Genomic DNA, 13,815 nt, shown 5'->3' on the forward strand with positions numbered 1-13,815 from the left:
GTCGTGTCCGACTCTTTGTGACTCCATGGACCAGAGCACGCCAGGCACTCCTGTCTTCCACTGCCTCCCACAGTTTGGTCAAAGTCATGCTGGTAGCTTCAAGAACACTGTCCAACCATCTTGTCCTCTGTTGTCCCCTTCTCCTTATGCTCTCCATCTTTCCCAACACCAGGGTCTTTTCCAGGGAGTCTTCTCTTCTCATGAGGTGGCCTCATGTATTGGAGCCACAGCTTCAGGATCTGTCCTTCCAGTGAGCACTCAGAGCTGATTTCCTTCAGAATGGATCAGTTTGATCTTCTTGCAATCCATGGGACTCTCAAGAGTCTCCTCCAGCACCATAATTCAAAAGCAACAATTCTTCGGCAATCAGCCTTCTTTATGGTCCAGCTCTCACTTCCATACATCACTACTGGGAAAACCATAGCTTTAATTAATTCCTCCAGTATTGCCTTACACAGATGTTATCCAATGAAAGGTTCTGGCATCTGTCAGATCAAGCATCCTACTAGTGCTGAGTGTTGCTTCCCTCCCTCCCAGCCTCCTACCTCCATCCTATGACAGAATGGCAAATTGCATATTCTATCAATAGCTTCGAGGAACATTGCTGTTATTGGTTGTCTTGAATATGAATGGGATAATTCCCAAAGTCCCCTCCCTTTTATATCATACCCTCAGGTCACATTAGCATACAGATGGCCTGTAACAAATGAGGCATGAAAGATGTAGGTTTGAAGAGCCAGTAGCTGAAACCACGTCTTTAAATTAGATAGTTTTCAACAGACAATTATATATTTCTTGCCGTGTGGCTATGGATAAAACTCTTCAGCACCACCATCACCAGCGGGAAGACTGGCTGAGCTATGAGGTGATTTGCTGCTGGTGGATTTGCCTTCATTTAGAGAGTAAGTCAAGATTTTTCAAATTACCTTTTCCCCCTGAGGAGTTTTCTGACTATTGCCTAGACCACTTTCCCAAGAGGTGCTTATATTTTGTCACACAGACCCCCATTTTAAATTCTGGGATTTTTTTCATGTTCTTTCTTCATACTAGCCCCATTTCCTAAGGAAGCTACTTTTCAGAAGGAGAAGTCAGGTGCTATGTAGCAAAAATAGCCAAGGGCCACATGTGATAGTTTGTAAAGGCTACCTTCCTGTATGGCAGTAGTGGAAAATATGGATTCACTTCATTTTGGAGTAGACCTACGAACTATTTCTGGTTCATCTTCTAGTTCACCTCTAGTGTGTGTGTTTTCTGGTTTATTTAAGCCATTTCCAGTAGGGAAATACAATTATGGGGAAAACCTCATCTGCTGACATTTTGTCAGACTTATTGTGTGCAGCCCCTGATTTGCTTTTGGGACCTATGCTTCAGATAGCAGCATATCTTGCGAACTGCCCTGAGATCTTTTGAGGAAGGGCAGTACAGTGGTACCTCGGGTTAAATACTTCATTCATTTCGGAGGTCCGTTCTTAACCTGAAACTGTTCTTAACCCGAAGCACTACTTTAGCTAATGGGGCCTCCTGCTGCTGCCATGCCACCGCCGTGTGATTTCTGTTTTCATCCTGAAGCAAAGTTCTTAACCTGAGGTACTATTTCTGGGTTAGCGGAGTCTGTAACCTGAAGCGTCTGTAACCTGAAGCGTCTGTAACCCGAGGTACCACTGTATATAAATCTAATAAGTAATATTAATAGTAATAACAGCATTTTAATGCTGAAAAATGGTTGAGGATCAACTATTTGTGAACTAGAGTTCATTTCAATGAACCTGGACTGAACCTGAGTTTATTTGTAAGGATGAACTGCAGCCAGTTGTTGTTTGGGCAGAATAAATGTGCACCAGAATGAGTTCCTTTTTAAGGTGAGCTTGCCCAGGACTAAGGACCTTCCAGTTGTAATTGGACTTCAATCCAAACAGGCTTGGCCATTGTGGCCTCTGGCCAGGGAAGAGGAGGGCTGTAGTTCAGTAACCTGCAAAGAAAAGTCTGTTTTCTAGCCTTGTTGTACACACTGACCTGGGAGTAAACTCCATTGAACTCAGAACGGCACATTTCTAGGCAGATATACATATGCATACCCACCCACCCACACGTATATGTTTATGTATATGTATATGTGTGTGTAGATAGAGAGATAGAGAGATACAGATATTGTTGAAAAGAAAGCATTTTTAGCAAAGGACAGGGTACTGGAATAAATTTGATAAACTGGAATAGATACAGCTTAAGATTTATGCAGGTGATAATTTTGTATATTTCCCCCCTTTATCTTTACAAAAGAAGTAATTTTCTTCTTCTTGAACCAAAGTGTCGAAACCTACCCCAGCTGACTTCATTGCAGTTCATGAAGTTGGGTAATTAGTGTAGCGCAAAGACTTATTTAAAAAGCAAAGCAAAACACTTTGAAACCAGAGAGTGCTGGAGAGTTTATTTCCCCTGTTAGTTCTCCATCATGAAACCAAGATGATCCTTAAAGCATTGTTAGTAGAATTTACTATTCATTTAAGGAAACAAAAGCAAATTAATTAAGAGAGCTTTAGTGGTAGCAAAGCACCTACTTGGTTTACCTCGCTCAGATTAAATTCTGAAGTGAGCAGTACCTTTGAAGATGAAAGTGGCTTTTTAATGAGCCCAATATCTGTGATTTGAGAATACCTCATTATTTTTAGAGGGAGACTAGAAAAATGAAAGAAACCTTTCTCTTTAAAATTCTGATAGCCTGCCATTTTAAGTAGCCCTGAAAACTATAGCATCGGAAATATCTGATGGGTGAGAATTTTGCTGTTCGCCTTGTGCAGCGGGCCTGTGAAAGCACAGGAAATGACAGTCACTAGTAGTGCCATTTACAGAGAGTATGCCCAGCTTCAGTAACTGATGCACTGGTGACATCCTGGCAGAACCGGCCCGCCCATGAGGCAAGGTGACCGTCTCAGGCGGCAGTATCCACAGGAACAGCAGATCTGGCCTCCAAGGAATGCATCTGCCAGTGCCATGATCTTCTGCCTCCTTGGCACCCCAACCCCAATGTCACCTCTACAGTGGCCTCTTGGCAGATAGGAAACGCTACTGGTCTCCTCCCATCCTTGTTGCCGATGGATCCCTCTTTCCTGACCAAGCCTAGGGTACCTTACATAGACAGCTATTTTTTTTTTTTTTAATTATTATTATTATTATTATTATTATTATTATTATTATTATTAAACACCATTTCTATACTACTCAATACAGTCATACCTCAAAAGTCGAACAGAATACATTATGGAAGTCCATTCGAGTTCCAAAACATTCGGAAACCAAGGTGCAGCTTCCAATTGGCTGCCGGAAGCTCCAGCAGCCAATTGGAAGCTGCGGAACCAGCGTCGGACGTTCGGGTTCCAAAGAACATTCGCAAACTGGAATACTCACTTCTGGGTTTGCGGCGTTCAGGAGCCAAAACATTCAAGTCGCAATTCATTCGACTTCTGTGGTACGACTATATATTTAAAATATCTCTGAGCCGTATACAGAAAACTGAAGCAACAGCAGACTTGAACACAAATTTTACAAAAACACAGTGTTACATATAAAAATGTTTCATTGATACAAGTTACTAATATATATAAATGGCTATCAGTTCATTTTTCTTCTGACACACTCTGCCTCTCAGCCTCCAGGTTCTCACCTAAGGTCCAAACAAAATTTACGCAGTGGTGTGCATCACTCATATGGCTGTTTCGTATTTGCACGTGATTAATGCATCGGAGCAGGAAAGTGTGATCTCCTATCCAGGAAAGATAACAAGGGACAAGCAGCTTTAAAATAAACGACCTTAATTATGACAGGAACCCACACTCATTTTAAGGTAACACTAATATATACAGCTTGTTACCTGGGAAGAGACAATCTCTGGTATTTTTGTTACTTGGGCTATGAAAAGTGGGAAATCGTAGGAGGTCCCACTGCCTCCTCTCTTGACTTAAGCAAAAATCCTCATTTGGATTTAATAGGGGTTCTGCCTGAGTGAAGACTGAAAGGTCATACTCAAAGGTACAACGTGAACAAATGAAAATCAAATGTGTTCGCAGTTAACAGCGGAACAGTGAAATGAAAAACAGCCTGCTCTCTCTATTTTTTTTCTGATTACTCCCTCGAGTAGAAAACTCATAAAACTTTAGAGATGGAAACATATTACAGAATTACAGGCTTTTTATTAAAAGTTTGGAGGTGTTATGGTCCCTCCCGCCTCCAAACTTGATATATAATACTCATTCCTGAATGCACATTTTCCCTGGCTATGCAGCACTGCTACTGAGTTCTGCCCCCTTTTCTGTGGCCGAATCATTAGTCCTAGGATAGCTAGAATGCGGATAATAATCGTTTCGGAGGAATGGTGAAGGTGATTTTGATGAAGGAGCTTTACTCATAGTGTGACCACTGGGTTGTTTTTGTCATAATGTCATAATGCTGGAAGGAGCCTTGTCAGAGACAGTAGACTTGTGAATGTTGAGGAACATGAGCCAGAAAGGACTATTGCACTCATGTCCTGCTTGAGAGCTTCTCATATGCAGATAGAGGGCCACTGTCAGAATGCTGACCTAGATAGGCCTTCGGATTGATCCAGCAAGGCCCATCTCATCTATGCTACTTTGCTGCAGAACATCCAGATCTAGAGTATTCCCAACAGATGGCCATTCTGAAGACCTCCAGTCAAGGAGAGTCCACCACACCTCTGGGAAATTAGTTTCATTTCACCTCAAGTCAAAATCTACCGTTATGTAGCTTAATAATAATAATAATAATAATAATAATAATTTATTTGTACCCCGCCCATCTGGCTGGGTTTCCCCAGCCACTCTGGGCGGCTTCCATAGAAACCAAAAATACACTAAAATATCACACATTAAAAACTTCCCTGAACAGGGCTGCCTTAAGATGTCTTCTGAATGTCAGGTAGTTATCTATTGCTTTGACATCTGATGGGAGGGCGTTCCACAGGGCGGGCGCCATTAGACGTAGTCCTGCCCTCTGGAAGAGCAGAGAACAAGCCTTTGCCTTCGTCTAGGTGGTATTTGAAATACGTCTTCAGGTATTTGAAAAATTCTGTCATGTCCTGACCCTTGGGTCCCTTCCAATTCTATCCTCCCTCAGTCTTCTCTTCCGCAAACTAAACGTATGGATCTCCTTCAACCTTTCCTCATCAGGCTTGTGTTCCATTTCTGTGACCATCTTCACTCCCTTCTCTGAACTTTAATTTTAAAACCTGTTTCACCAGAAGAATGTGTGTGTGTTATAGTTAATGATGCTGTTGATATACCACTTACAGCTCCCTTAAAAACTGTTCCCTGTATGCACAGGAGAGCATAGGAGGCAGTTTTATTAGTCCTATTATAATGTTACAGTGAACATGGGAGTCTTCTTCTTCTTCTTCTTCTTCTTCTTCTTCTTCTTCTTCTTTGGCGATCACTCGTAGCCGAGTAAGATTGTCTTCCATGAAGACTGTCTTAAAGTGAGACCATAAGTGACTGTGGAGACCAATTCTGGATCCACCCTTCCTTCCACAGTGGGGACATAGGTATCCAGACGGGAGCTGATTATGGTGAGGGTTTGCCAAGCGTGCCTTCCTCTTAGCGCATTTCTCCCTTTTGTCATGATTTCGAGCATCTTTGAAACCCATGGCACCTTTGGTACAGGCTCTTCTCCAACTGGAGCACTCGCAGGCCAGTGTTTCCCAGTTGTGAGTGTTTAAGCTACATTTTTTTTTTTAAGATTTGCCTTGAGAGAGTCTTTAAACCTCTTTTGTTGACCACCAGCATTACGCTTTCCATTTTTAAGTTCGGAGTAGAGTAGTTGCTTTGGAAGATGATAATTGGGCATCCGCACAACATGACCAGTCCAATGAAGTTGGTGTTGAAGAATTATTGCTTTGACACGGGTGATCTTTGCTTCTTCCAGTACACTGGCATTAGTTCGCTTGTCTTCCCAGGTAATGGGAGTAGGACAGGATTTTGTATGCTGTCACCAATGTGAACCTATATATCCAGCTGAAAGACTTCAATAGAGCATAGGAATGTACAGTTGTACCCACATTTCACTTTTAAAAATCAATGCTATAGATTCATGTATAACCACGGCACTTCCTGTGGTCAAAATTAAAAAAAACAACATTTTGCTAAAAGTTATGAAATTGTTGGCTGCTGTATCTGTTTATGGGCCAGGTCACACAAATCCTCACGAGTGTGATGTTAACATAAGAGAGAGTGCTGGAGGTGAAATAGTTAAACAGGTTGCCCAGTCAGGACCCAGGGGGGTGGAGTCAGTGGGACTATAAAACCAGCTCTGGGAGGGGCAAAGGAGGAGTTCGTTGGGAGTTGTTGGTGGGTTGTTGGTTGGTTTTAGTGGGTTGGCTGGTTGGGAAAGGCAGTTGGAGAAGCAGTTGGCGGGCAGTTCGTTATGTACTGAGTTGAATAGCATCCAAAACGCAGCAGTCTGATTGGTCCTAGAACAATAGGATCCAAAATGCAACAGTCTGATTGGTCCTAGAACAATGCAGCAGTATGATTGGTTGGCAGGAGCCACCCAATCCATCTCCAGATAGAAGTGAATCCACAACCTGATTGGCCTACAGGAGAAGTCCGGAATTAACCAGTCACGTGCAGCCCATTGTGTAAATAATGTATATAAAGCAGATACTTTGAGGGGACTTTCATTCCTCCTCACCACTATGAGCTGAATAAAGAGCGTGAAATCACTGTGCAGCTCTGAGTATATTTCACAGTTGGTAATAGAGAGACAGTTAGGGCAGTGGGTTCTTGAGTGTGGGGAGGTAGAAGAGATAGAGAGAGGAAAATAAGACTAAGAAAGTAAAGAGCAACAACGTTTGGAATGCCGTAAAAGTTTGTTTGTGTCTGAAATAAAATACACTCTTCTTTATTAATTGAGAACCTGGCTGAGACTGAAGTGATTTTACCAGGGAGGACCTGGTTGGTGGCAGTGGATTAGTGGTGTACGGGTCAATAGTCCATGAGACGACCGGGGGCTCCGTACGAATGCCACAATGAGCTCTCCTGGACTTATGCTGAGGAAGTGGGCTCTGCCAATGTGCATGTATAGCAGGGATGTGAAACCTGTAGCCCCGCAGATGTTGTCGGACCACAGCTCCCAGCATCTCTGGCCATTGGCCATGCTGGTTGAGGCTGATGAGAACTAGAATCCAGCAACATCTAGAGGGCCGCAGGTTCGCCATCCCTGAGGTGTAGGAAATTTACTGTGTGCGCCAGCTTTCACTTCCATCTGCTTGTGGAAGATTATGAAAGGTCGTGATATAATCTGGTGTGGAGTGGAAATCTTTACCCATGATCTGGAACTGTTACAGAGAAGAACTCTGCTGGATTAGATGAAAGGCCTGTCTAGACTGCATTCTGTTCTCACAGTGGCGAGCCAGATGTCGATGGGAACCTCACAAGTAGGACATGAGCACTCTCCCATTCAGGCATGGGCGTAGCCATGATTTAGGGGGCTGCAGGCTTCATGTTAGGGGGAGCAGGCTTCATGACAGGTATTCTTTCTCCAACACTGAAGAACACAGGACTACCTTCAGCCAGAGGTCACCGGAGTTCAGCTCTGGCACCTCCCAAGTGGCCACCATTGCCATTCTAAGAGAACAAGGGAAATGTTCATGGTGAGCACCTATTTTTCTGGAAAATAGCACTGGCCATTGTTGTTGTTGTTGTTGTTGTTGTTAATAATAATAATAATAATAATAATAATAATAATAATATACTGCCTTTCATCGCAAGACCTCGGGGCAGCTCACAGAATAAAATACAAGGTAAAAACACAAGTAAATGATTAGAACAAAAACAAAACAATAACACCCGCAACCACATTTAAAAGGCTGTAGACTCTTAATCAGCCCAAGGCCTGACTGAAGAAGAGCATTTTTGCCTGCTGCCGAAAAATATATAATGAAGGCAGCAGGCGAACCTCCCTGAGGAGAGCATTCCACAAACAGGGAACCGCTACAGAAAAGGCCCATTCTCAGGATGGTTTATATGGGGAGAGGCGGTCCTTGGGATATTGTGATCCTTGAAGAAGGTCACAGGTGTGATGCAGACCTTGTTGTGGTTTGCAAAGGGGCCCCCGTAACCGTTCGAGCTTCAGGGCCCCCAAAAGATAGGTTCACCACTGCTGGAATGTATTATAGAACTACGATGGTGCCAGTGTGGTGTAGTGGTTAAGAGCGGTAGACTCGTAATCTGGTGAACCGGGTTCGATTCCCTGCTCCTCCACATGCAGCTGCTGGGTGACCTTGGGCTAGTCACACTTCTCTGAAGTCTCTCAGCCTCACTCACCTCACAGAGTGTTTGTTGTGGGGGAGGAAGGGAAAGGAGAATGTTAGCCGCTTTGAGACTCTTTTGGGTAGTGATAAAGCGGGATATCAAATCCAAACTCCTCCTCCTCTTCTTCTTCTTCTCTTCCTCTCCTGGATGGAGAAAGGTGAGTATATAAGCATTGGATTTATACTGTATAAAGGTAGAAGATTACATCCATTGTTCCGCCTACTGTTGTCTCTGACTCCCTCCACCACTGCCATGTGGCCCCTGGAAGGTTTTGCCACAAAGGAATGTGGCCTTTGGGCTTAAAATATTCTGCACCTCTTCCGAATAGAGAAGAAAAACAGGACTGGGCTAGCTAGAAAGTGGACATTCATGTGGCCAGCTATAAAAGAGGACAGGGCCCCTGCACTTTCAATAGTTACCGGTACGTGGAAGATGGAATTTTAGCAGAAGATTCAGCTTGCAAGAAAAGCTACCCCTGTTGAAATTTCGTATAGTCATTCACGCAGACTTGTCTAAACATGCCTTTCCAAACTGAAGAACAGAACCATAGTTAGAATTAAAAGAGAGCAGCGCCTTTCGGTGTGAAGAGGTGTGACTAAAAATAGCTCGTCGGTGGATAACTCCCATATGTCCAATGATTTAGTGGGTTTTCTAGGCACTTTCACTGACCGATGAATTAATTGGTGGATTCAATGGTTGGAAGGAGGAAGATGAAATATATGCTACCTGCACGTCAGCTTAAGATCTGTTTCCTTTCTTCTCCCTGCTTTATCTGCCTATGTTAAAAAAAACACAACTTGTAAAATTGCTGGGCTGGCTGAAAAAAGGAACAGCTTCCAGGAAGTGGCAGCAGAAGTCTCACAGATGAGATTAAATGGGTTGCTTACGGCACAACTAGATGTGACACACTGGCAGATCTATGATCAAGATCTCTCACGGCTGTTGTCGTTTTTTTTTTAAAAAAATGCATTTTATAGCAGCTGCATTGGGCATCAGGAGAGAACTGGATTAGGCAAGAGAGGGAGTGAAGAATTTAGCCCTCTCCCCTCCTACGTTGCCATTTCTGCCCCAGTTAAAATCCTACCCAGGCCACCTATTTGTCTTGTGTAGGGGAATGTACAAGTACCATATTTTATTTCATATTCAAGAAGCATGGCCCATTTATCAGAGGGTGCCTCCAAAATAAGTGCAGAATAAAATTACGACAGAATAAAAACCACAAAATGCCTCAAACAATATATCCCTTTCTAGAAAATGTGCTCCTCAGATGGAGCATTGCTGAGAGTACCATATGTCCCAGAGGTGAAAATAGCCTAGTCTAGAAACCAGGCTTTTAGTGTTACAGCTCCAGCCCCCTGCAATCAGTTAACAGCCAAAATCAGACAGGCACCTAGAATTACAATGTTTAAGTGCTTTTGAAGACACTTCTGTTTGGGAAGGCTTACTCTGAGATGTAACCCAGCTATTTATGGAATATCAGTTTTATATCTGCATAATTTTTTTGTTTCGTTTTTAGAATTTGTAAAGATGGTTTTATTGTTTTTAGAGTTTGTTGAGTTTATTTTATTTTAGAGCTTATGTTTTTTTCTGTTTTTATCTTGTTATTTTAATGGGTGTATGCTGTAAAACAGTCTATAAATTTGAATCATCATCATCAGAGTTCAGGTATATTTTCTTTTGCAGGGAAATAGCACAAAGAGGGGAGGACAAACCTATTTCCTACAGTAAAAATTTAATCCTCCACTCCCCCACGCAGATGCCATTACCATTTAAAATAAATTCAAGAGATTCTATTGAGTGATCTCCTTAGTCTTGCCTAAAGACATCCACTCACAGAAGTTTCTTTGTACCAAAACCAGAACTAGTCTAGGTTAGCTATAGAAGTGGCAAGAAATATGGAGGGAAATACTGTAAAAATAGAATAAGGTAACCTTATTAAAGCTAATACGATTTAATACAGTTAGTTTTAATAAGTTATCCTAATTAAAGGTTAAGAATGCTGTAGAAAAGAAATGTTGTAAATTGCAAAAGCAGTCAGGGGTCTTTGTGTCGCATATAAATTCTCTCTTCAAGTGGCCACTTTAAAACTAAAATGATTATGAATTTTAGGTTCAAACCTGGGAAGGTGAAAGGTGTCTTCTGCTAATAGAATTTTCTCTGATAAACAACAACCAGAGGCGTCTCTGTTACTCTGTTATAGCAAAACAACAAAGAGTCTTGTAACACCTTGAAATTTATGACAGATGCTTCCAGACCCTCCAAGTGTCATTATATCCCAGGGACAATCCATGATTTGCAGAAGCTGTCCAGGTTTCTGATTCGATACCAGAATGTCCCACTTTTTCCTTAGGATGTCCCTATTTTAATCAGATAAATACTGGAGGGTATGGAGTTATGCGACCCTTGAGCCAAGGAAATAAGTAACTGTACTACCTTTAGAAGACATCTGAAGGCAGTCCTGTGTAGGAAAGTTTTTCAATGTTTAATGTTTCGTTATGTTTTTATATATGTTGGAAGCTGCCCAGAGTAGCTGGGGCAACCCAGTCAGATGGGTGGGGTGTTATTGTTATTGTTATTGTTATTGCTATTGCTATTATTGAATAGGACATTCCTATTTTCATCTGAGAAAAGTTGGAGGAGATGTGCTTTTATGGACTAGAGCACCACACACTTCTGATAAAATGGACTCTAGAACCTGACACTTGGTCGTCTGTGTCCAATAAAGGCTTTCAAAGTACCACCTTGTGCCTTTCTGGGGAGAAAAGGCAATGATAATCAAAACCAGTACAAGAGAACAGCAACCATAGGATAGCAAAGACAGAAAGAACTAAATAAAAATGTTCTGCTGGCACAAATGGACATAAACAGGTGTGAAACCTGAGTCAACAGTTATTGCATAAGCCTCTGTAAGAGTTAACAAAGTTTGGCCATTTTCCAGTGTTGACAACTGACCATTATGTGGTGGTGGTGGTTGTTAGAGTTCTTATACCCCTTTCTTCATCCAAAAAAGCCCCCACAGTGGCTTATACACAATCAGTTAAAACAAGATAGCCTTTGTTGCAATCAAGCTGGGTTTTGAAGGGGCAGAGGAACCAGAGACCAAATTGCAAGCATGCGCTGAATTATGGAGAAAGCTAGAGAGTTCCAGAAAAACATCTACTTCTGCTTCATTGACTACACAAAAGCCTTTGACTGTGTCAACCACAGCAAACTATGGCAAGTTCTTAAAGAAATGGGAATGCCTGGTCACCTCATCTGTCTCCTGAGAAATCTCTATGTGGGACAAGAAGCTACAGTTAGAAGTGGATATGGATATGGATATGGATTGGTTCAAAATTGGGAAAGGAGTACGGCAAGGCTGTATATTGTCTCCTTGCTTATTTAACTTATATGCAGAATTCATCATGCGAAAGGCTGGACTGGATGAATGCCAAGCCGGAAACAAGATTGCCTAAAGAAATATCAACAACTTCAGATATGCAGATGACACAACCTTGATGGCAGAAAGTGAGGAGGGATTAAAGAACCCTTTAATGAGGGTGAAAGAGGAGAGCGCAAAATATGGTCTGAACGAAGATCATGGCCACTGGGCCCATCACCTCCTGGCAAATAGAAGGGGAAGAAATGGAGGCAGTGGGAGATTTTTCTTTCTTGGGTTCCATGATCACTGCAGATGGTGACAGCAGTCACAAAATTCAAAGACACCTGCTTCTTGGGAGAAAAGCAATGACAAACCTAGACAGCATCTTAAAAAGCAGAGACATCACCTTGCCAACAAAGGTCCGTATAGTAAAAGCTATGGTTTTCCCAGTAGTGACGTATGGAAGTGAGAGCTGGACCATAAAGAAGGCTGATCACTGAAGAATTGATGCTTTTGAATTATGGTGCTGGAGGAGACTCTTGAGAGGCCCATGGACTGCAAGAAGATCAAACCTGTCCATTCTAAGGAAATCAGCCCTGAGTGCTCACTGGAAGGACAGAACGTGAAGCTGAGGCTTCAATACTTTGGCCACCTCATGAGAAGAGAAGACTCCCTGGAAAAGACCCTGATGTTGGGAAAGATGGAGGGCATAAGGAGAAGGGGATGACAGAGGACAAGATGGTTGGACAGTGTTCTTGAAGCTACCAATATGAGTTTGACCAAACTGCAGGAGGCAGTGGAAGACAGAGGTGCCTAGCACGCTCTGGTCCATGGGGTCACAAAGAGTTCGACACAACTAAATGACTAAACAAACAAAAAAAACCCAAAACAATATATATATATATATATATATATATATATATATATATATATATATATATTTTAAAAACCCATGACAACACACAAGGGGAAATGGGCAGGGAGGGAAGAGGGAAAAATTCAAATCAAATTTGGGCACCAATTCTTAAACCACTGTTCTTATCATGACCAGCTGCAACAGTTCAGGCGTAGGAGATGCCTGAGGGAACTGGACTTTTGACAAAGCTGATGGAATAGACCCTGTTTCCTATCTCTCCCACTGAGGCAGTCTGATGGAGTAGTTGCTCCCAGGTATCAGCTGAGGGAGAGGAGTCCTGATAGAGCTGGCCTAGCAATAGTATGGGATATTGATCCTCATATAACCAACATGCTTAACTCTAATTAATGCATGAAGGGGTTAAGACATAGAGTATGCCACGCATAGGCAAACTCCGGCCCTCCAGATGTTTGGGACTACAATTCCCATCATCCCTAGTTAACAGGGCCAGTGGTCAGGGATGATGGGAATTGTAGTCCCAAACATCTGGAGGGCCGGAGTTTGCCTATGTCTGGAGTATGCTGTCCTGCCTTCCTGGGATAGCTCAGTTGGTACAGCATGAGACTCTTAATCTCAGGTTTGTGGGTTTGAGCCCCACATTGGGCAAAAGACTAGATGACCCTCATGGTCCCTTCCAACTCTACCAGCACCAATATAAATCTTTCACCTTTCCATCTCTACAATTCTGATTCTACCATGTGAACCCTACCAGCAAAGAGATCTAAACTTGATGCTCCAAGCTTAGACATTGTGGTTTAAGCAAACCATCTTTGTGTTTTTATACAAATAATTTAAAAACATTTACCACTTTTGGAACCCAAGTAACAGTTTGTCTGTCTGTCTTGATGCTGTATGGAAAATCACATGAATCAGACCTTTGAAGAGTTTGTAAGTAAGTAATTTGCCAAACGTGTGGTCTTTTCCATGCTACGGGAAATGGGAAAATTGGAAGGGGGGAATTTGTAATGGTCTAACAGCCTATATTTCTATGCTTCCCTGTTCTGCATGTTTTGTGATCTTAAATCTCTGCTGGGGTTCTCTCATCAAAGAGTCCTTGCCCCAAACCTGTATCTAGGCATCCAGGGAATTTTCCTTTTTATTATACCCTATCTATTTGTCTTTCCCAGTAACAAATAGCAGAGTTGATGGAGTGAGCCCTGCTTCCCATCTCTCTCACTGGCAGAACGGCTGCTCCCAGGTGGCAGTTAAGAGAGAGGAGGCCT

General features: G+C 42.5%; 1 long non-coding RNA gene across 1 annotated transcript; it reads left to right on the forward strand.

Moving 5' to 3' along the window:
• The first annotated feature begins 6,217 nt into the window (after window positions 1–6,217).
• On the forward strand, window positions 6,218–6,917 carry LOC309351269. The gene is made up of 2 exons (XR_014160773.1): window positions 6,218–6,428; window positions 6,766–6,917. It is a non-coding gene; the product is annotated as an uncharacterized lncRNA (long non-coding RNA).
• The last annotated feature ends 6,898 nt before the right edge of the window (window positions 6,918–13,815 follow it).

This window comes from Podarcis erhardii (genome assembly GCF_964252035.2).
Source record: "Podarcis erhardii genome assembly, chromosome: 10".
NCBI classification, from domain to species: Eukaryota; Metazoa; Chordata; class Lepidosauria; order Squamata; family Lacertidae; genus Podarcis; species Podarcis erhardii.